Here is a 24,352-nt window from a genome sequence, read left to right on the forward strand (position 1 = left end):
TTGCGCTTGGTGGGTCCAGGTCTTGCTTGAACATGTGGCTTCCCTCGAAAGCATCAGGGATGTCTCCCTTCTCTGTTGACTCTAATTTTGTAGCAAATGCACTGATTGGCTTTCTGTTCTCCAGTGGTCTCATTAATCTCCCTGATTTGGAGGTTATGAGGCCCAGAGTTGCAAAGCTCTTAGAGAAGTCCCCTATTCCCTAGATTCAGACTGACTCAGAGGGCAAGAGCCAAATATTGTTTTTCTTGGCCCTTTTCGTGTAATTTAATTTTAAATCCTAATCTTAATCATTCAGAAAATAAATTTGAACAGGCTTATATTAAGAGTACTGGGCTTTAATGTCTATAAATTTATAATTATTTAACTTTTTATTAATTGGGATCTGTATTATTCTGTCTATCTTGTAGGTGATGACTTATTATCTTAAATTAACCCATGTTGTGTTCTTAAAGCAACACTTCTGTAAAACACTAACAGGGAATCTTTATATCACTTATAAAGAAATTACAAAATAAAATTTTTTAACAAGAGTAAAAATACTTAGTTTGTGTAATAGCTACCCTGAATTTTTTAGCTGAGTTACATATTATATCCCCTAGTATTCTTGACAGAAAAAAAAAAGTCTTTTAAAAATAACTTTTCATATCTTATTGAAAACAGGTAAATGAATGCCCAATATATATATATATATATATATATATATATATATATATTTACCATACAACTTCAGAACACCAGCTTGATATAATGCTCTTTTAAAGTTTCTGCATTACAGACTAGTATACCTGAAAGATATGAGCACATTAATGGCATCACAATTACATTGATGTTTCTACATTAACTGTTTAGCTTTTAAATAAATGGCAGTACAGTGCTCTAAAATAACAGTTCTTATTTAATCAGTTGTTTAATTTTTATGGTTGCTTGCTCTAGAAAAATAAAACTTAATAAACACAATGTTATTGGTAAACTTATGTTTTAAGAAATTTTTGTCTCTTTAACACATGACTGATTTTTACAATTTTATACAGACTTTAGTAAATCAATCAGACCTTAGTAAATCAATCAGATGTCTAACAAAATTGCTCATGAGTGAGTAATCCCATATGAAATTTACTTTACTTATTTATCAAAATATTAGACAAATGTATTGAACAGTGTAAACCATTTTTTTGTTGAAGAAAAAGTCCTAGAACGAAGGCATATTAGAACTTTTGTCGACATTAATATTTTATTATATATTTGACCACCTAGAAAAACTTGTAGGCTTAAATTTAAAGACATTTATTTTTATGTTTTTATCCAATTTAAATTGAACCATTTAAACCACGTGAATTAAAGATCTTTGGATCCACTTTTTAAAATTTGTTTTTATGAGCTTTTTTTTATGAGTGCTCTGTATATATGTTAATTTGCGTATCATATATATGATATACGGACATATGTATATATAGACATACAACACATAACAAAAGTGTGCACACATAATAATAGTAAAGGCCTTGTAGCTTTTCACAGGTGAAATCTCCATTGCAATGTTTCAAAAACTCCACAGTTGGTCAAAGATAGATCTGATCATAAAAACATTAACCTAGTTCTGTAGGATCAAAATCAGTCCCTCCTTTTACTTACAGGATTAGCTCCTCTGGTTCGGTTCCAATGCCAAGCACACTCCATCTCCTAACATTTCAGTAGTCAGCCAATTAATGCCAATTTAATAATGATGACAGGGTTTTGAGAAAAAGAAAAACGGAAGTTTATTGCTTTGCTAACAAAGGAGAAACACAGGGGACTGTGCCCAAAGTTTGTGACTCTCCTGATCTGGAGGGACAAGGGATTTTAAAAGAGTTTCACTTGTTAACCTGGGAGATACTCAGTTCTTAGAACCCCAGCAGGCATTGCCCTCTGCAGTGGGTGTGCTCCAGACAGCCAGCTAGGGGCTTCTCTCATCCTGCTTAACAAAGGCGGGTAGTGTTCATCGTAGTTCCTTAAAACACAGTCAAAAGGGGTGTCAGGCTTACTTGCCTTATTACCCATTTCCACGTCCAATATCCTTAAGTTTTTACCATAGGAAACATCAACAAAACGCACAAAAACGAACAACAAAAAACATATAGAACACAGAACAAAACACACACAAAAAAACCAGAAACCCAGCGCCGAAACAGAAAAACAGTGGACCAATGCAACGTCTTGCTAAAGCTCCAGGATAAGATCTCCTGCGTGCCCGTTGGCACGTCTCTACCCTTTCAGAGGAATTCCCTACAGAACAGAACAGAGGACAGAACGATTCTCTTTACTGTCCCAGACAGGAGTATATGTGAACCTCCCCAGGCCACCTCTCTGTCATCAGAATAGATCTCCCTTAACCGGATATCAGATGTTATAAAGGCGCCACTTAACTATGGAGGCCACCTTCACAAGGTGCTTGCTAATAGTTTTAGTGTGGTGGTTCACTGCAGTGCTCCATGGACCAAAAGCTCACTCCAAGGCCTCGGTACTTGCCTCTCCAGGCTGGAGCCCTGGAGGGAAGGCCAGCTTCAGAATTTCCAGCAGTCTGGTCTTGTGATTTGTTGGGGCAGGGTCAGCTCGCTGGGAAACTACCAAATGTTAGACCAGGATGCTAGAAAAGACCACTGACTCAAATTAAAATCAAATTAAAGCAAGCTAGCAAGCTTATTATTTCAAACGTCCAGGCTGTTTCTCCCTCTCAAAATGGGAAGAACAAGACAGCAAACCCACCTTTCCTAGAGCCCAGCTTTATAGCCCAGAAAGTTACACAAAAGGGGGGTTACAGAAAACAGAATTTTGATGAGCATCACACTAATTGTCGTTTACACTTTTTTTTTTTTTTTTTTTGCTGGCTCCAGCATCAGAATTTATGAGGACCATTAGAGCCTCAGAGAGGGTCGTTTTATGGCCAGGGAAGGCCAATATTTATGAGGTGTCACTGAAGTTTCAGAGAAGGCTGTGATCTGGTCAGAGAGCCAGGCATGGGTGAGTTCAAGGAATGGAAGGCAATCCAAGCAGGTTCAGAATTTGCAGTAATTTATACTAAAGCCAAAATTAGCTTTTCATGGATTTGTGGCAAGATGGCTCCTAATTTTAATAAAAGATCAGGTTGGGTGTATCAACCGTGTCCCTTACTATTGAAAACTCCTCTACCACCTCCAATGTTGTGAACTCCTATGCATTTTTCAATCCAGATATGTATTCACAGATTTTCTACCTCTTTTCCTCTAATTGTGTCTTTCTTGGGGTGAAGGTAATGTCAAGGCATTGTTCTGGATGAGTGTAGGAAGATTTTTGTGTAGCACATATTTGCATATACATTGGATTCATTTTCCAATTTTCTATTTGAAATACTGAATCCCTGACACTAATCCATACCCTAGTAGACTCTAACTACTAATGCTAATATGATGGAAAAAAATAACCCAAACAGAATTGAAATACAAGCAGTTCAGAGGAGGCATGGTGTATATTGGACTTGCATTTTGCAAGATAAAGGGTACGTGTTATAAATCTAGTCAATTTTTAATTGAAATAGTTCTCCATGTGTTGTTAAAGTTAACAAATATGTGAATTTCTGACTCCCTATCTCTCTAGCCAATTCAGCACAAGTATTTTAATATGCACATATAGAATCCTACCTGGTATCACACGTACATTTTTGTGAGGTGCCTGACTTGCCATATACAAATTGTGAGAAGAGTTCCCTCCTGCTAAATGCTGTTGGAACTGAAAATTCAACCTATGGGTGAGCTTCCTAGTAGAACATTGTACATAAATCCATTTTCAGTAATATAAATATTTTTTCCATCTGTGGATGGTATATATTTCATGATGAATTTTGTTTTTCATATACATTGCTACTAGTTAATGTCTGTGTGTGTGTTTTGTGTCTGTGTGTGTGTGTGTGTGTGTATACACTCTCCAGATTTTTCAAAATATTAATTACATGTGTCTTATATACACTCTCAATATTCATTCATGTTCATGTATGTGGATTAATAATCAAATTCTCACAAGTTTATTCTCAGAAATATTCATCCACTTGAAATACATATTTGTTTTCTAGAACAGAAAACTCACTACAGTGAAAGGTGGTTACAAATCGTAATATTTCTACAGTAACTGACCCAGTTTAACATCAACTCAGGTGTATTCCTATGGGAAACCATCAATATTTTGACGTTCATTTTTATTCAACACTGGTAAATTTCTATTTCTCCAGTTTTTGCACTTCATAATATATGTATTTCATCCACAAATTCACAAATTTATAGGCATTTGTTTCACTTTCAATCACTTCCTGCTTGGAAACACATGCATTCCTCCAGGATTCTTGACTGGGCTTTTCATGAGACTTCTTTCCAAACACATTATTTTTAATTTCCATAATCACTTTTGAAGCAAAACTCACACATGCTTCATGATAAATTATACCCTAATGTTACCATTAGATGTATAACTGGTTGGAATGAATGATTGTATTTCAATATAAGATTTCCTGTAGATTTTCAGATGTCAATTCAATCCATTATTTAAAATTGGAACCAGTTACATTACTTATTCACAGAATGGTCTATTCCTGTATTTTCTCTATATTAATAGACAAAGTGTACCCCTATTTGCACCCCCAATAATAATTTATACGTCTTCAAAATATTGCTCCCAGAAATGGTGGAAGAAATACTCATATCACCTGATCTACAAATACATTTTTTCACAGTAATATTCTGGACACAAAAAGCAAAGCTCAAACTTATTATTGTACCAAAGCCAAAATGAAAAGTGAGCTTGGATACCTAAAACATTCATGTCCACTTTGCCTAATGCTCTCAAATGTAAATCCTATTGGTGACTACATATTTGTTTCTTCCTAAGATTATATATTCAACCTCAAGCCTTTTGAAAATGTCTAATTCTATCACTCACATTATACTCCTGCTGATTTCCTAATGTCTCTATTGATATCTGCTTTCCTACCTATTTTCCCCAGTTCATCATTGTGACTGACCCTTCACATGTGCTGACATTGACATTCACTCTCTGCCCAAAAACCTATAGCTAAAGAACTTTTGGTCCAAATTCTATAATCACTTTTTTTTCTAAACCTTCAGACTATCTTCCTAATTCTTCCGACTATCCCTTTTTGACTGGATGTTCTCTTCGACATTCAATCATCCAAGGTACAAGGTCCTATGCCATTCTATATAGATTCATCTGAGACATCTGTGCAGAATGTATTTCAAATCTAAGTATCCCAGTCAAGGCCCCAATGCCCTTCTGGGCTTCAAATCTTACCTAGATTTCTGTTTTCATATTTATATTTCACCTGTATATTCTTGTAAATATTACAGGTTCCAAGTACCATTATTCATTCCGCAGAATGTTTTCTACCCCAATTTGAACATGTTATTAACCCAAACCATGCACTGTTCCCTCAATCTACCGTTACAGAAGAGCAGCAACAAAGTTGGTCTTACAATACTGGAATGTAGGGGATCTTCCACCTGTTGAGAACCTCAAAGGTCCATGCAGAATGATCCCTTGAGAAGATGTAGGCAGCTATGAAGGACCTGAGAGAGCAAAGGTCATCTTCCATGGCAAACATCTTGTTCAGGATGAAGGGATGTGACTGAACCAGCATCTATGTTCTCAATGTAGAGAAGATGGACAAAACCAGGCCTGTGTGGTGAGCTGTTACTGCGTTCCTATGGTTGATATACCATTCTAACTTGTGAAAGTGTCACAGGAATTGGTGCAGGCTCCATCTCATGGGACACTTGGAAGCAACTGTTAAGACCAAGTTGTTGCCAAGGCAGTGACCTCATTCAGTTCCTGAAGAAAGTGACCTACATCACTTCCTTGGTGATGGAACTCTCTGAACTTGGGATCCAGGAAGCCAGGCACCCAGAGCAAGTCCCAGTACCAGTCCCAGTGGTCTCACTTGTTTGGATTTACCAACGACAATTGAAATTGGATAAACAGATAAAAATAAGTGTCTTTAAATTTAAGCTTAAAAGTTTTTCTAGGAGTTCAAAAATTTAATAAAATATTAATGTCTATTAATTGTCTAATATGACTTGGTTCTAGGACTTTTCCTTCAGCAAAAAATATGGTTTACACTGTTCAATACATTTATCTAATATTTTGATAAATAAGTAAAGTAAATATGAAATGGGATTACTCATTCATGAGTACTTTTGTTAGATATCTGATTGATTTACTAAGGTCTTTATAAGTTTGTACTAAAGTCTGTATAAGATTGTAAAAATCAGTCATGTGTTAAAGAGACAAAAATTTCTTAAAAGATAAGTTTACCCATAACATTGTGTTTATTAACTTTTATTTTTTCTAGAGCAAGCAACCATAAAAATTAAATAACTGAATAAATAAGAACTGTTATTTTACAGCACTGTACTGCCATTTTTTTAAAAGCAAAACTGGCTTAATTAGAAACATCAATGTAATTTTGATGCTATTAATGTGCTCATATCTTCCAGGTATATGAGTATGTAAGGTAGAAACTTTAAAAGAGCACTATATCAAGCCGGTGTTCTAAAGTTGTGTGGTAAATATATCTATATTGGGCATTAATTTACCTGTTATCAAAAAGATATGTAAATTTTTATGTTACTTTTTTTACATTGGGAACAATTTAAATATATTTTGAAGTTAATGAGAGCCTAATCTATGTAAATGTTAAGAACATTCAGCCTTTCTTTAATTCATGTTTTAAATGTGATATAATATAATATTAGCTAATGTTCATGTGACCTCAAACAATTTATGTAAACTTTGTAAAATGATATTAAAAAAACAAAAATCATCTTTAGAACTAAAACACTTAAGATTTATAAAGAACCCTGCATTACCTGAGATTTGGCTCTGTGTCCCATCTTACTACATGTGAGAATTACTACGAAAGCAGTAGTTCAGAATTTATTTCATTTAAAGTTATGTTCAAAAGTTGTTTTTTTTTCTGTCAAGATTACTAGGATCTGAAACAGAGGATATTATGTATAACTCAGCCAAAAAAATCAGGGTAGCTATTAAACGAACTAAGTATTTTTACTCTTGTTAATTTTATTTTGAAATTTTTCTTATAAGTGATCTAAAGATTCCCTGTTAGTGTTTTACAGAAGTGTTGCTTTGAGAACACAAAATGGGTTTATTCAATATAATAAGTCATCACCTACAAGACAGAGAGAATAATACAGATCCCAATTAATAAAAAGATAAATAATTATAAAATTATTGACATTAAAGCCCAGTACTCTTAATAAAAGGCTGTTAAAATTTATTTGCTGGATGTTTAAGATTAGGATTTAAAATTAAAGTTAAATGAAAAGGAACAAGAAAACCAATATTTGGCTCTTGCCCTCTGAGTCAGTCTGAATCAAGGGTACAGGGGCTTCTCTAAAGAGGCTTGCAACTCTGAGCCACATAACCTCCTGATTAGGGAGATTAATGAGAACACTGGAGAACCGAATTTAAATCAGTTCATTTGTTTTGAAGAGGAGAGTCATCAGAGAAGGGAGACATCCCTGATGCTTCCAAGGGAAGGCATATGGTCAAGCAAGACCTGGACCCACCTAGCACAAATGGCACTAGCAGAACTGAGAAGCTGCTCTCAAGTTTCCCCAGGACTGACTCCCATAAAAGCTCAGCTGACTGTTAACATTAGATAGAAACAAAAGTCAGTTTGACTGCTTCATCTTAAACACTTAGCAAGACAGTTGAAAGCAAAATAAAGCCATTCTTGGGCATTTTAAATAATAATAATAATAATAATAATAATAATAATAATAATAATAATAATAATATTTTAAGGTATACCCTTTATGTTAGCCTCCCAAAATAAGTAAGACTGGAAAATACAAAGAAGGATTCTCAGACAGGAATGCCTGATAACTATAAAAAGAGACTATCAAGAGGAGCTGCCAGAGGCAGAATATTTTAATTTAAGGCCTACAGATATTCGTAACCTACACAGGTAGGCTTGGTATTTGCTAGTACGATTATCCAGCCCTGAGTAACAGAATTAAATGTTTCTCTATTAGACACAGAGGTCATACTAGTAAAAAGATTTTGCAAGATCTGATGACATTAAATTATTAAACTGTAACTTATGGGGAGGGACAACCGTAACACTAAAAGTTAAGTATTAAGTTTACAGTCCTGATAACTGAGGATATTAAATCCTGCTGAGGGAACTTCTATACAGTGACATTTTCCAGCTGCTGCAACATTTATTCAGTACTCAGGGTTTTTGTTTCTCTCATAGAAGAACCTATCCCCAGATGACTTTACAACCTGTTCTTCCCCAACAAATCTTCAAACCGAACTGACTTCTAAAAGGCAACTCATGTCCCTCAACTGACTTCTAAAAGACAACTCATGTCCCTCACGCCGTGCCCCATCACGTCACCCTCTCTCAGCTCAGAAGACTCCAAAATGTCTGATGCCTCTTTTCTTACAACAATGGAGCCAAAAAATAAATAGTCTATCAATATAAGTAGGTTATTAAGTCAGGTAAAATCAGGAATCCAGTTTTGGGTGAGTTCTAAAAATTTGGAGAATGTTACCTGAGGGATTAAAATTCCCTCGGTGCTCTTCCCCTACCCTATCAAAGATTTGAAAGGGACACATTAGAAAAGGGGGAATGATAGACCCATCCTGATCTTTTATTAAAATTGGGAGACATCTTGCCACAAAGCCATGAAAAGATAATTTTGGCTTAACTATAAATTACTGCAAATTCTGAACCTGCTTGGAATGCATGCCAGTGCCTTAAACTCAGCCATGCCTGACTTTCTGACCAGATAGCAGTCCTCTGTGAAACTTTAGTGACACCTCATAAATATTGGCTTTCCCTGGCCAGAAAACGACTCTCTCTGAGGCTCTAATGGTCCTCATAAATTCTGATGTAGGGGCCAGCAAACGAAAATATGAACTACCATGAGTGTGATGCTTGTCAGAGATCTGTTATCTGTAACCGACGTTTTGTGTAACTTTCTGGGCAATAAAGCTTGGCTGTGGGGTTGCTGTCTTGTTCCCGCCATTTTGGATGGGAGATGCAGCCCAACCAGTAGAAATAATAAGATTTCTTTAATTACATTTTAATTGGAGTCAGTGGTCTTTTCTTGCAACCTGGTCTAACAGGTAAACACTCCACAAACATGGAGCTCTGCTGGCCTAAAGACTTCTTGAGAAACTGCCTCTGAGTTTGGGCACTTGAAATATATGTTTTTGTCAGGAGCTTTAGCTCACTTTCTAGTGAGAGCATCAAAACTGTACCTGCATTTATGTGACCTGTAGGACATGGTTTCTTATTTTCCAAAGGACATAAGGCAGCGGTGCTGAATTCACTCTTTGTAGGTAAACTGTGGCCACTTAAGGCTAAGTGTCTCCCCGTGTGGACTGTGAAGCCATTTGGTCATCCTCCACTTTTTGTGGTGTTTCTTGCTGCTGCACTAGGAGTTTGGTATTTGCTTAACGAAATACAATGAGTTCAAATGGCACCCAGTGCTGGAGCGAGTTCTGTCATGTGTGGTGGGTCAGGGTCTTCAGGAGAATGCACCAACCAGGATTCTATCCCACATAGATTGCCCGCTTGACCATAGCAACCTGATTCTGAACATTGCCCTGAAATCTCCATATAAAAACATATCTTTTTATGGAGAGGTTTCAGACTTATAAGGTTCTGCTGGATGCACCATGTAAGTCACAAGCCATATGGAAGCCTTTGGCAGATCCACATGGCCCCACCAGAGATGTTTTATCACACACCTGCACACCACCACTCTAGGCCCACTATTCAGTAGGCACCAACTTTCTGGCATTTCTGTTCTACACCATTTTAATAAAAGCCAGTCAATGAAGGCACTCTCTGGTACACTCATGATCAGCAACAGTACATCAATAGGTTCTCCAGTGCCACCTGGTTAGGGGAATGTCAAAAATTTCATGGTATTTATCTAGCAATTTTTCAAGGATGAAGTTGGAGGCACTGTGGGTTTCAATTCATTTAGGGACCATTAAATGGTGAGGAAGCTCATTTCAATGAAAGCTCTGGAGAATTCTCACAGGCAATTCTTCCCAAAGAGTGGCCAAAAGGTCACATGAAGCCAAGCCCATTGAGGTCTACAATGTAAGATCCATGTGTGTTTTGACTCTCAACTATTATTGCCAAGTCTTTCTAAATTAAATCATGTGATATCCTGGCTGAGATTCCCAGTGATCTGTGGAGAGCCACCCTGATCCTAGATCTCAGTTTCCAAGGGCGACTTTCATGCATGGCCTCCTAAAATCCCAACACAATTCATGGGAATACTTCTCTGAGGTCAGTTCCAGAACTCAGTCTCTAAGGGGAATCACAGCAGAGTTCAAGACCAGGTGGACCCATTCATCTATTCCAACCACCACACAAATGACCACAGTTGAAACCAAAACACTTTCACATGACCCTCATCTTCGGCCATAGAGACGCTCTTCATAACCTCTTGCTGCAGGTTTCCATGAGGGGTACAACCCAAGACTGTATTCAAAATATGCACCCTCGCCCTTTTTTGCCTAAATTCAGGGTGGCCTGGACACCCTTCTTGTGAACCAGGAGTGATCAAATAGGCCTGCCCTTAATACTGCTCTGCTTCTCCATTTTGACTCTTACTGACTGTCGGGTATAGATTCTTTGTGTGAATTGGAGTCATGAGAAAATCCAAACACCTATTTCCTAGCTTCTGCAGGGCTTTTAAGAACTCATTTGACCCAAAGGATATCTATTCTCACTTGATAGGAGTCAGGACATACAGAGGAAGGCAAGAGACTTCATTCACATTGACTTCTCTTTTGGCCATTTTGGTTTTGTATTCACACATGGGATATTTCTGTAGATCCATCAGGTGCTGAGAATCTAAGCCACAGCCTCAAACAGGGCCAAGGGGCTTATTCAGACACATCCCTTTCCAAGAAATTAAGCACAGAGCCACAGGTGATGCCCATTCATTTCCATTTGAAAACTGTTTTCTTCAGGCTTCACAAAGGGTGGCCAGAGGCAAAGACCTTCCTGACATTCAGGGCAACAGAACAGTAGGTAAGCAAAAGGCCCAAAGCAGGGTTTCTCCACTGAGACTTACCTGGTCACACTGATATCTGAGTTCTCTGAGATGTTCCCATTGCCTTCAGCTCTCTAGTACATGGCCGTGTAACAAAGCTTGGAGGTGGTTTATATCTTGGACACAAAACCATGAGCCTATTCAGGAGAGTGGCCAGAATTCAAAAAGAAAACTGGAGCTTAGGAAGTTAATAAGTGTTGCCTATTCATAAGGCAAGCCGCAGTCCATTCATCAATTGGGCAGGATGAATGCTGGAAAGCTTTCTACTAGACAGGACAATCCATTGATGCATTCTCTTTTCAAATGTCGACAATCATGGACACAGTGGGATACAGAGATGGAAACCCTCACCTTGTCAAATGACATTCTAGAAGCACTCCACTCCAAACCAAACAATCTGCCTTTCCTACCTATTCTAAGAACATGAGACAAAACCACAAACTCACACCCACACCCACAAAGGCAACTCCTTCCGTAAAGCAGGTCTGTGAGTATCCCGACTGTCCTCTGACTGTGAGCCATATTATGTTCCACCAAAATATTCTGTCCTTTCTCAGATCTGGTCTCCTTGGCCAACCTGTGAAGTTTTCAGTAGACAGCGGTGAACCACTACCTGCTTTCTCAGGAAAGGCCCCTCTTCAGAGCTCTCCTGGAATTTGGCCATCCTCACATCAGTAGGTAGCAAGAAAGTCTGACTCTGTCCTTGGTATTACCAAACAAGTGAGCCCATTGGAACTGGGACAGGGACTGGCTCTTGGTGCCTGGCTTCCTGGATTCCAAATTCAGAGTTTCATCACCAAGGAAGTGAGGTAGTTCACTTCTTTCAGGAACTGAATGAGGTAACTGCCTTGGCAACCACATTGTCCTAACAGTTGCTTTCAAGTGTCCCATGACATGGAGGATGCATCTAATTACTCTGACACTTTCACAATTTAGAATGGTATATGAAACATAGGCACCCGAAAAGAACTCTCCAAACAGGCCTGGTTTTGTCAATCTCCTCTACATTAAGAACATAGATGCTGGTTCAGTGACATCCCTTCATCCTGAACAAGATGTTTGCCATGGAAGATGACTTTTGCTCTCTCAGGTCCTTCATATCTGCCTACATCTCCTCAAAAGATCATTCTGCATGGACCTTTGAGGTTCTTAATAGGTTGAAGATCCCCTACATTCCAGTATTGTAAGACCAACTCTGTTGCTGCTCTTCTGTAAAGTTAGATTGAGGGAACAGTGTGTGGTTTGGGTTAATAACATGTTCAATTTTGGGTAGGAAACATTCTGTGGAATGAATAATGGCACTGGGAACCTGCGATATTTACAAGAATATACAGGTGAAATATAAATATGAAAATAGAAATCTAGGTAAGATTTGAAGCCCAGAAGGGCATTGGGGCCTTGACTGGGATACTTAGATTTGAAATATATTCTGCACAGATGTCTCAGATGAATCTATATAGAATGATATGATTGAATGTCGAAGAGAACATCCAGTCAAAAACGGATAGTCGGTAGGATAAGGAAGATATTCGATAGGTATAGAAAGAAGAGTGAATATAGGATTAGGATCAAAAGTCCTTTAGCAATAATGTTACACGTAGACAGTGAATGTAAATGTCAGCACATATAAAGAGTCAGTCACAATGATGAACTGGGGAAAATATGTAGGAAAGCAGATATCACTAGAGACTTCAGGAAATCTGGCAATGTATAAAGTGAGAGATAGGTTTAGACATTTTCAACAGACTTGAGGTTGAAAATATAATCTTAAGAAGAAAGAAATATATAGTCACCAATAGGATTGACATTTGAGCACATTAGGCAACCTGGACATGGATGTTTTTAATAATCCATGCTCACTTTCTTTAAGGCATTGGTACAATCATAAGAGTGAACTTTGCTTTTTGTGTCCAATCATTACTGTAATAAAATGTATATGTAGATCAGGTGACATGAGTATTATTTCCACCATATCTGGGATCAATATTTTGAAAACATGTAAAGTAGTTTGGGGGTACAAATAGGTGTACCCTGTGTCTATGTATATAGAGATAATGCCTGAATAGACCATACTGTGAATAAATAATAGAACTGTTTTCTACTTTAAATAATGGATTGAATTGATATTTGAAAATGTACACAAAATCTTATATTGATATACAATAATTTATTCCATCCAGTTATATATCTAATGGTAATATTAGGGTTATGGTTTATCAAGAAAAGTGTATGAGTTTTGCTTCAAAAGTGATTGTGGAAATCGAAAATAATGTGTTTGGAAAGAAGTCTCATGAAAAGACAAGTCAAGAATCCTGGAGGAATACATGTGTTCTGAAGCAGGAAGTGATTGAAAGTGAAACAAATGCCTATAAATCTATGAACTTGTGGATAAAATATATATCTTATGATGTGCATAAACTGAAGAAATATTAATGTGCCAGTTTTGAATGAAAATGAACGTCAAAATACACATCATGTTCCATAGGTGTCTACTTGCGTTGATGTTAAACTAGGTAAGTTACTGTAGAAATACTAGGATTTTTATGCACCATTCACCAAAGTTAGTTTTCAGTACTGGGAAACAAATATGTAATTCAGGTGGATGACTATTTCTGAGAATAATCTGTGAAAAGTTGATTATAAATTCACATATATGAAAATGAATGAATTTAGGGAGTGTAAATAAGACACATATATTTCTTATTTTGAAAAATCTGGAGAATATATACACACACACACACACACACACACATTAAATAGTAGCAATATATATGTCAATCGAAATTCATCATGAAATATGTATCATCCACAAATCAAAAAATATTTATTTTACTTAATATGGATTAGTGTATAATGTTGTTCTACTAGGAAGATCACCCATTGGTTGAAATTTCAGTTTCAACATGGATTAGGAGAAGTGATCTTTTCTCACAATTTGTATCTGCCAAGTCAGCCACCTCACAAGAATGTACGTGTGAAACCAGGTAGGATTCTATATGTGCATATAAAAATACATGTGCTGAATAGGCTACAGAGAAAGGGAGAGAGGAATTCACATATTTGTTAACTTTAAAAGCACATGGACAATTATTTCCACAAAAATTTGACTCAGTTTATAACTCCTACCATATATAATGCAAAATGCAAGTTCAACTATACACCATGCCTCCTCTGAACTGCTTGTATTTCTATTCTGTTTGGTTAGTTTTCTAAATCATATTAGAATTAATTGTCAGAGTCTAGTAGGGTATGGGTTAGTGTCAGGGATTCAGTATTCCGAATGGAAAATTGGTATTGAATCCTATGTGTATGCAAATATGGGCTACACAAAAATCTTCCCACTCTCATCCAGAACAATGTCATGACATTACCTTTGACCCAAGTAAGACACAATTAGAGGAGAAGAGATAGAAATTCTGTGAATACAAATCTGGAATGGAATATGCTCAGGAGTTCAAAAACTTGGAGGTGGTAGAAGAGTTTCCAAAAGTAAGGGACAAGGTAAACACTCCACAAACATGGAGTTCTGCTTGCCTAAAGACTTCTTAAGAAACTGCCTCTGAGGTTGGGCACTTGAAATATATGTTATTGTCAGTAGCTTCAGCTTCCTTAGTAGTGACACCATCAAAGCTGGGTCTGCATCTATGTGACCTGGAGGAGGGGTTTCTTATTTTCCAATGAACATGAGGCGGCAGTGCTGAATTTACTCTTTGTAGGTAAAATATTTCGTCTGGGAGCTAAGTGTCTCCCCGTGTGGACTCTGAAGCCATTTGGTCATCCTCCACTTTTTGTGGTGTTTCTTGCTGCTGCACTGGGATTTTGGTGTTTGCTTCAAGAAATACAAGGAGTTCATCTGGGACACAGTGCTAGAGGGAGTTCTGTCACGTGTGGTGTGTCAGGGTCTGAAAGATAATGTACCAATCAGGCTTCTATCCCACATAGCTTGCCCCCTTGACTATAGCAACCTGATTCTGAACATTTCCCTGAAACTTCTCCATATAATAAGAAACATTTACATATAAGGGTCTGCTAGCTGCACCATGTCATTCACAAGCATTTGGAAGACAATAGCAGATCCACATGGCCCAACCACAGATTTTTTATCACACACCTTCACACCACTGCTCAAGGCCCACTACTCATCAGGCTTCAACTTACTGGCATCTCTGTTCTACACCATTTGTATAAAACCCACTCAATCAAGGCACTGTCTGATATACTCATGATCTGCAACAGGATATCAAAAGATTCTCCATTGCCACCTGGTCATAGGAATTTCAAAAATTTCATGGTTTTTATCTAGCCACTTTTCAAGGATGAAGTTGGAGGCACTGTGGGTTTCACTTCATTCAGGAACCATTAAATGCTGTGGAAGCTCTTTTCAATGAAAGTTCTGGAGAATTCTCACAGGCAAGGCTTCCCAAAGTGTGGCCAAAAGATCACATGAAATCAGGCCCATTGATTTCTACAATGTTTGGTCCATGTGTGTTTTGATTGTCAACTATGGCTACCAAGTGTTTCAGCATAAAATCAAGTGATATTCTTGCTGAGATTCTCAGTGCTCTGTGGAAACCATCCTGGGCCTAGATCTCAGGTTTCAAGGGCGAATTCATGCGTGGCCTCCTACAATTCCAACACATTTTATGGCAATACTTCTATGAGGTCAGTTCCAGAACTCAGTCTCTAAGGGGAATCACACCAGAGTTCAAGCCCATGTGGACCCATTTATCTCTTCCAACCACCACACAAATGACCACAATTAAAACCAAAAAAAACCCCACGTGGCACTCATCTTCGTCCATATAGAAACACATCAGAACCTCTGGCAGGAGGTTTCCATAAGGGGTGCAGCCAAAGAGAGTGTCCAAAATAAGCTCCCTTTGCCCTCATTTGGCTAAAGTCAGGGTGGGCTGGACACCCTTCCTGTTAAACAGGAGTGACCAAATATGCCTGCCCTTAATACTGCTTTGCTTCTCCAATTTGAGGCATACTGGCTGTCGGGTATAGATTCTTTGTGTGAATTGGAGTAATGGAAAAACTCAAGCACCTATGGGCTAGCCTCTTCACAGCTTTGAAGAACTCATTAGACCCAAAGTATCTCTATTCTCACTTGATGGAAGTCAGGAACCTTATTGAAGAAGGCAAGAATATTCATCCACAATGACTGCTTTTTTGGCCAATTTGGTTTTGGATGGACACATGGGATCTTTTTTTGGATCCATCACGTTCTGAGAATCTAAGCCACAGCCTCACACAGGGCCAGAATGCTGATACAGACACATCCTTTTCCAAAGAAATTAAGCCAAGATCCACAGGTGATGCCCATTCATTTCCATTTCAAAACTGTTTTTTTTCAGGCTTCACAAAGGTGTGGCCTGAGGGAAAGAACTTCCTGACATTCAGGGCAACAGAACCATCGATAAGCAAATTCCCCAAAGCAGAGTTTCTCCACTGAGACTTTCCTGGTCACACTGATATCTGAGTTTTCTGAGATGCTAGCCATTCCCTTCAGCTATCTAGTACATGGCCATGTCACAGAGTTTGGAGATGGTACATAAATCCATGAGCGTATTCTGGAGAGTGGCCAGAATTCATGAAGAAATAAGGAACTTAGGAAGTTAGTAGGTGTTGCTCATCCATAAGGCAAGCCAAAGTCCATTCATAAATTGGGCAGTATGAATGAAGATATTTACTAGAGAGGACACATCAATTGATGCATTCTCTTTTCTAATGTCTACAACCACAGACACAGTGGGATACACAGACGTAGAAACATCGCATTGTCAAACCACTTACTAAAAACAGTCCACTTCAAATCAAACAAACCGCATTTCCTACTTATTCTCAAAACATGAGACAATACCACAAACTCACACCCACACCCACAAAGCACCTCCTTCCCCCAAGTAGGTCTTTGATTATCCGGAGTTTCCTCTGACTGGTGGGCCATAGTATTTTCCCCCGAAATGGCCTGTACTTTCTCAGATCTGGTGTCTTTGCCAACTCTTTGAAATAGTCAGGAGCCAGTGGTGAACCACTACCTGCTTTCACAGGAAACACCCGTCTTCATAGCTTTCCTTGCATTTGTCCATCCTCACATCAGTAGGTACCAAGGAAAACTGACACTGTCCTTGGTAAATCCAATCAAGTGAGCCAACTGGGACTGGGACTGGGACTGGCTCTAGGTACCTGGATTCCTGGATGCCAAGTTCAGAGAGTTGCATTACCAAGGAAGTGAGGTGAGGTCACTTCCTTCAGGAACTGAATAAGGTCACTGCTTGGCAACCACTTTGTCCTAACAGTTACTTCCAAGGGTCCCATGAAAAGGAGGCTGCCCCAATTCCTGTGACATTTTCACAAGTTTGAATGGTATATCAACCATTGGCCCCCAGGAACAGCTCTCCACACCTGCCTGGTTTGGTCCATCTTCTCTACATTAAGAAGAGAGAGGCTGATTCAGACACAACCCTTCATCCTGACCAGGTTGTTTGAGACGGAAGATGACTTTTACTCTCTCAGGTTCTTCATATCTGTATACATGTTTTCCAGGGATAATTTCTGCATGGAACTTTGAGGTTCTCAGTAGGTGGAAAATTCCCTACATTCCTGTATTGTAAGACCAACTCTAATCCAGCTCTTCTGTAAAGTTAGATTGATAGAACAGTGTATGGTTAGGGTTAATAACAAGTTTGATTTGGGTTAGGAATCATTCTGTGGGATGAATAATGGTATTGGGAACCTGAGATACTTACAAGAATATATAGGTTAAATATAAGTATGAAAACAGAAATCTAGGTAAGATTTGAAGCCCAGAAAGTCATTGGGCCCTTGATTGGGATACTTAGCTTGAATTATGTTCTGCACAGATGTCTCAGATAAATTGATATACAATGGCATAGGAACTTGTACCTTGGATGATTGAATGTAGAAGAGAACATCCACTCAAACAGATATAGTCAGAAGGATCAGGAAGATAGTCGGTAAGTATCGGACAAAGATTGAGTATAGGATTTGGACCAAAAGTTCTTTAGCAATAGGGTTTCGGTTAGAGACTGAATGTCTTAGGAAGAAACAAATATGTAGTCACCAATAGGATTGACATTTGATAGCGTTAGGCAACCTGGACATGGATGTTTTTAGTAATCCATGTTCACTTTCCATGTAGGCTTTGGTATAATCATAAGTGTGAGCTTTGCATTTGGTGTCCAGAATATTACTGTGATTAAATGTGTATGTAGATCAGGTGACATGAGTATTTCATCCACCATTTCTGGGAGCAATATTTTGAAGACGTATAATTTTGTATTGGGGGTACAAAAAGGTGTACCCTGTGTCTATGAATACAAAGAAAATGCATGAATAGGCCATTCTGTGAATAAATAATATAACTGGTTCCAACTTGAAATAATGGATTGAATTGAAATGTGAAAATATATAAGAAATCTTCTATTAATATACACTTATTCATTTCAACCCATTATACATCTAATGGCAATATGAGGATTATGGTTTGTCATGAAGAGTGTGTGAGCTTTGCTTCAAATTGATTATGGAAATCGAAAATAATGTGTTTGGAAAGAAGTCTCATGAAAAGACGAAACCTGGAGGAATACATGTGTTCTGAAGCAGGAAGTGATTGAAAGTGATACAAATGCCTATAAATTTGCGAAATTGTGGATGAAATATATGTCCTATGATGTGCATAAACTTAAGAAATAGTAATGTACCAGTGTTGAATAAAAATGACCGTCAAAATACACATCATGTCCCATAGGAATCTACATGCATTGATGTTAAACTGGGTCAGTTACTGTAGAAATATTAGGATTCCAATGCACGAATCACTGAAGATAGTTTTCAGTACTAGGAAACAAATATGTTTTTCAGGTGGATGAATATTTCTGAGAATAATCTTGTGAAAATTTGAATATAAATCCACTTACATGAACATGAATGAATTTTAGAAGTGTATTTAAGACACATATATTTCATATTTTGAAAAATCTGGAGACTATATATATATATATATATATATATATATATATATATATATATATATATATATATTTATATATATACACAAAACACACACACAGACATTAAAATGTAGCAATATATGCGGGATTTGAAATTCATCATGAAATGTATATAATCCACAGATGCAAAAATATATATTTTACAGAACATGGATTTATGTATAATTTTATTCTACTAGGAAGCTGACCCATAGGTTGAATATTCAGTTCCTACAGCATTTAGGAGGAATGCTCTCTTCTCATAATTTGTATTTGCCAATGCAGCCACCTCACAAAAATGTAGGTGTGATACCAGGTAGCATTCTATATGTGCATATAAAAATACATGTGTTGAATAGGCTACAGAAAAAAGGAGAGAGGAATTCACATATTTGTTAACTTTAAAAACACATTGAGAGGGGGAGGCCAATCGCTCCTGCAAGGTAGGTGGACCTGCGACCCATGGGCAGAACAAGTCCAGAGACCCGCCAGCTTGGAAAACCCATCGCCTTGGTTTCGGGAGGGGCAGAGGCGCCTCCCGCCTGCAAGGTAGGCGGACCTGTGACCTACAGGCAGAACAGGCCCAGCAATCTGCGGAGGGTCAGAGACGCCCCCCGTGCCTGCATGGTAGGTGGACCTGCGACCACCGACAGACCAGGCATATGGCACGCCAGCATGGTAGACACATCTTCCCAGTTGGGGGAGGGGCAGAGCCACCATCCACGCCTGCAAAGTAGACGGACCTGCAAACGACAGACAGATGAGGCTCAGTGGCCCGCGGATGGTCAGAACTGTCGCCCCCGCCTGCAAGGTAGGCGGATCTGCGACCCAGTGGCAGAACAGGCCCAGCGCCCGCAGAGGGGCAGAGCTGCCGCTCATGCCTTCAAGGTAGGCGGACATGTTTCGACCAGCAGAACAGGCCCAGCGTCCTGCTGGTGTGGTAGGCACATTGCCCCAAATGTAGGAGGGGCAGAGCCGCCCCCCGTGCCTGCGAGGGAGACTTTGCTACTATACAAGAGCAATATAAATATATAGGGGAAAAATTAAATAACACAACAGTTTCACCAAGCAGAAAGAAACGTGAACAGCATGAAAAGACATAGAAAGAAAGGACCACAAGCAATGCAGTTAAAGTCTACGTTAGAAGAGGTAATATCTGCAGCAGATGGAATGTCAGATAAAGAATTCAGGATATACATGCTTCAGATAATCTGGAGTCCCAGGGAAGACATTAGAGAGCGAAATCAGACAATGAAAGATCACTTCGACAATGAATTACATAAACAAATAAAAGAAGCAGAAGATCAACTATACAGGGAGATGAGGTTATAAAATTAAAAAAAAAAACAGAAATTCTAGAAATGCAGGAAGCAATAAACCAACTTGAAAACTCAATTGAGAATACTACCAGCAGCGAAGAACACTTAGAAGATAAAACATCAATCAATGAAAACAAAGTATTTCCACTTGAAAAGAACATAGACAGCTAAAAAAAAAATGTGCACCATGATCAAGTAGGATTCATCCCTGGGATGCAAGGCTGGTTCAATATACAGAAATCAATAAATGTTACTCCCCACATCAATCGACTTAAAAATAAGAACCATATGCTCATCCCGATAGATGCAGAAAAAGCATTCGACAAAGTACAGCATCCCTTTATGTTCAAAACTCTAGAAAAACTAAGGATAACAGAAACATACCTCAATATTGTAAAAGCAATCAAAGCTAAGACTCAGGCTAGCATCATTCTGAATGGAGAAAAATTGAAGGCATTCCCTCTAAAATCTGGAACAAGACAGGGATGCCCTCTCTCACCACTTCTGTTCAACATAGTTCTCGAAACACTGGCCAGAGCAATTAGACAGATGAAAGAAATTAAAGGCATAAAAATAGGAAAAGTAGAACTTAAATTATCACTATTTTCAGATGACATGATTCTATACCTAGCAGACACAAAAGGTTCTACAAAGAAACTATTAGAGCTAATAAATGAATTCACCAAAGTGGCAAGATATAAAATCAGCATGCATAAATCAAAGGCATTCCTATATATCAGCGAAAAATCCTCTTAAATGGAAATGAGGACAACCAAGCCATACACAATATCCTCCAAAAAACTGATACAATGAAAACTACAGAAACCTAAAGAGAGAAATTGAAGATCTTAGAATATGGAAAAATATACCCTGTTCATGGATTGGCAGAACTAACATCATCAAAATGGCGATATTACCAAGAGTTCTCTAGAGGTTTAATGCAATGCCAATCAAAATCCCAATGGCATTTCATGTAGAAAAATACAAAGCAATCATGAAATTCATATGGAAAAATAAAAGACCCAGAATAGCAAAAACAATGCTAAGCAGGAAGTGTGAATCTGGCGGTATAGCCATTCCAGACTAGAAACAATACTACAGAGCAATAGTAACAAAAAAAGCATGGTACTGGTACCAAAACAGGCGGGTGGACAAATGGTACAGAATATAGGACACAGAAACCAATCCACAAAACTACAACTATGTTATATTTGATAAAGGGGCTAAAAGCATGCAATGGAGGAAGGATAGCATCTTCAACAAATGGTGCTAGGAAAACTGGAAATCCATATGCAACAAAATTAAACTTAATCCCTTTCTCTCGCCATGCACAAAAGTTATATCGAAATGCATCAAGGAGCTTGATATCAAATCAGAGACACGGCATCTGATAGAAGAAAAAGTTGGCTAAGATCTACATACTGTGGTTTCGGGGTCCAAATTTATCAATATTACACCCATTGCACAAGAGTTAATAACTAGAATCAACAAATGGAACTTAAAAGTTTTTTTCTCAGCAAAAGAAACAATAGAGAGGTAAATAGGGAGCCTACAACCTCGGAACAAGTCTTTACTCCTCTCACTTCAGATAGAGCCCTAATATCCAGAGTATACAAGGAACTAAAAAAATTAGACAATATGAAAACAAATAACCCAATCAACAAATGGGCCAAGGACCTGAACAGACACTTCTCAGAGGAGGATATACAATCAGTCAATAAGTACATGAAAAAATGCTCACAATCTCTAGGAGTCAGAGAAATGCAAAACAAACCCACCCTAAGATACAATCTCACTGCAGTAAGATTGGCAGCCATTATGATGTCAAATGACAACAAGTGCTGGGAAGGATGTGGGGAAAAGTGTACACATGTACATTGCTGGTGGGACTGCAAATTGGTGCAGCCAATTTGGAAAGCAGGATGGACATTTCTTGGAAAGCTGGGAATGGAACCACCATTTGACCCAGCTATTCCCCTTCTCTGTCTGTTTCCTAAAGACCTAAACAGATCTTGCTACAGGGACACTGATAAATTGATGTTTATTGCAGCACAATTCACAATAGCAAGACTGTAGAACCAAACTCGATGCCTTTCAAAAGATGAATGGATAAAAAAAAAAGGTGGCATTTATACACAATGGAGTATTACTCTGCATTAGAAAATGACAAAATCATACAATTTGCAGAGAAATGGATGGCATTATAATAGATTATGCTAAGTGAAGATAGCCAAACCCTAAAAAACAAATGCCAAATGTTTTCTTTGATATAAGGAGAGTAAGTAAGAACAGAGTTGGGAAGTGGAGCATGAGAAGAAGATTAACATTATACAGGGGTGAGTGGTGGGAGGGAAAAAGAAAGAGAAGTGAAATTGCATGGAAATCGAAGGAGACCCTCATGGTTATAAAAAATTAAATACAAGAGGAAGTGAGGGGAAAGGGAAAAAAACAAGGGGAGGAAAGGAATTCCAGTAGATGGGGTAGAGAGTGAAGATTGGAGGGGAGGCAATGGGAGATTGTAGAGGATAGGAAAGGCAGCAGAATACAACAGACACTAGTATAGCAATATGTAAAACAGTGGATGTGTAAGTGATGGGATGCTGCAAACTGTATACGAGGAAAAATGGAACTTCATAACCCAATGAATCAAAGTGTGAAATATGATATGTCAAGAACTATGTAATTTTTTGAAGAACCAACTATAAAAAATAAAGGAAAAAAAACATGGAGAAGTATTTCAATTAAAAATTGACCAGAATTATAACACCTACCGCTTATAATGCAGAAGTCAAGTCCAACTATAAAGCATGCCTCCTCTGAACTTCTTATGTTTCTATTCTGTTTTGGTTATTTTTCTCCATCATATTAGGATTAGTAGTCAGAGGCTAGTAGGTTATGTGTTCACATCAGGAATTCAGTATTTCGAAAAGAATATAGGAAAATGAATCCAATGTGTATGCAAATATGTGCTACACAAAAATCTTCTCACTCTCATTCAGAAGAATGCCTTAACATTACCTTCACCCCAAGTAAGACACAATTAGAGGAGAAGAGTTAGAAATCTGTGAATACATATCAGGAATGGAAAATGTTCAGGAATTCACAAGCTTGGAGGTAGTAGATGAGTTTCCAAAAGTAAGGGACAGGGTAAACACTCCACAAACATCGAGCTCTGCTGGCCAAAAGACTTCTTGAGTAACGGCCTCTGAGTTTGGGCACTTGAAATATGTGTTGTCAGGAGCTTTAGTTTCCTTTTACGTGAGACAATCAAAGCTGGGTCTGCATCTATTTGACCTGGTGGACATGGTTTCTTATTTTCCAATGAACATGACACAGTAGTGGTGAATTCTCTCTTTGTAGGTAAACTATGGCCACTGGGGGCTAAGTGTCTCCCTTTGTGGACTGTGAAGTCATTTGGTCATCCTCCACTTTTTGTGGTGTTTCTTGCTGCTGCACTAGGGGTTTTCTATTTGCTTCCCGACATACAAGGAGTTCAACTGGGACACAGTGCTGGAGGGACTCCTGTAACCTGTGGTGGGTCAGGGTCTGCAGGAGAATGCACCAACCAGGCTTCTATCCCACATTGCTTGCCTCCTTGACCATAGCAACTTGATTCTGAACATTGCCCTGAAAACTCTCCACATAACAAGATGGCTTTACATACAAAGGTCTGCTGGCTGCACCATGTAAGTCACAAGCATTTTGAAGCCAATGTAAGATCCACATGACCCCACCACAGATGTTTTATCACGCACCTGCACACCACTGCTATATGCCCACTACTCTGCAGGCTCCAACTTACTGGAATCTCTGTTCTACACCATTTTCAAGAAACCCCCTGAAACAAGGCACCTTCTGGTACACTCATGATCAGCAACAGGACATCCAAAGT

This window comes from Callospermophilus lateralis, unplaced genomic scaffold, assembly GCF_048772815.1.
Source record: "Callospermophilus lateralis isolate mCalLat2 unplaced genomic scaffold, mCalLat2.hap1 Scaffold_978, whole genome shotgun sequence".
NCBI classification, from domain to species: Eukaryota; Metazoa; Chordata; class Mammalia; order Rodentia; family Sciuridae; genus Callospermophilus; species Callospermophilus lateralis.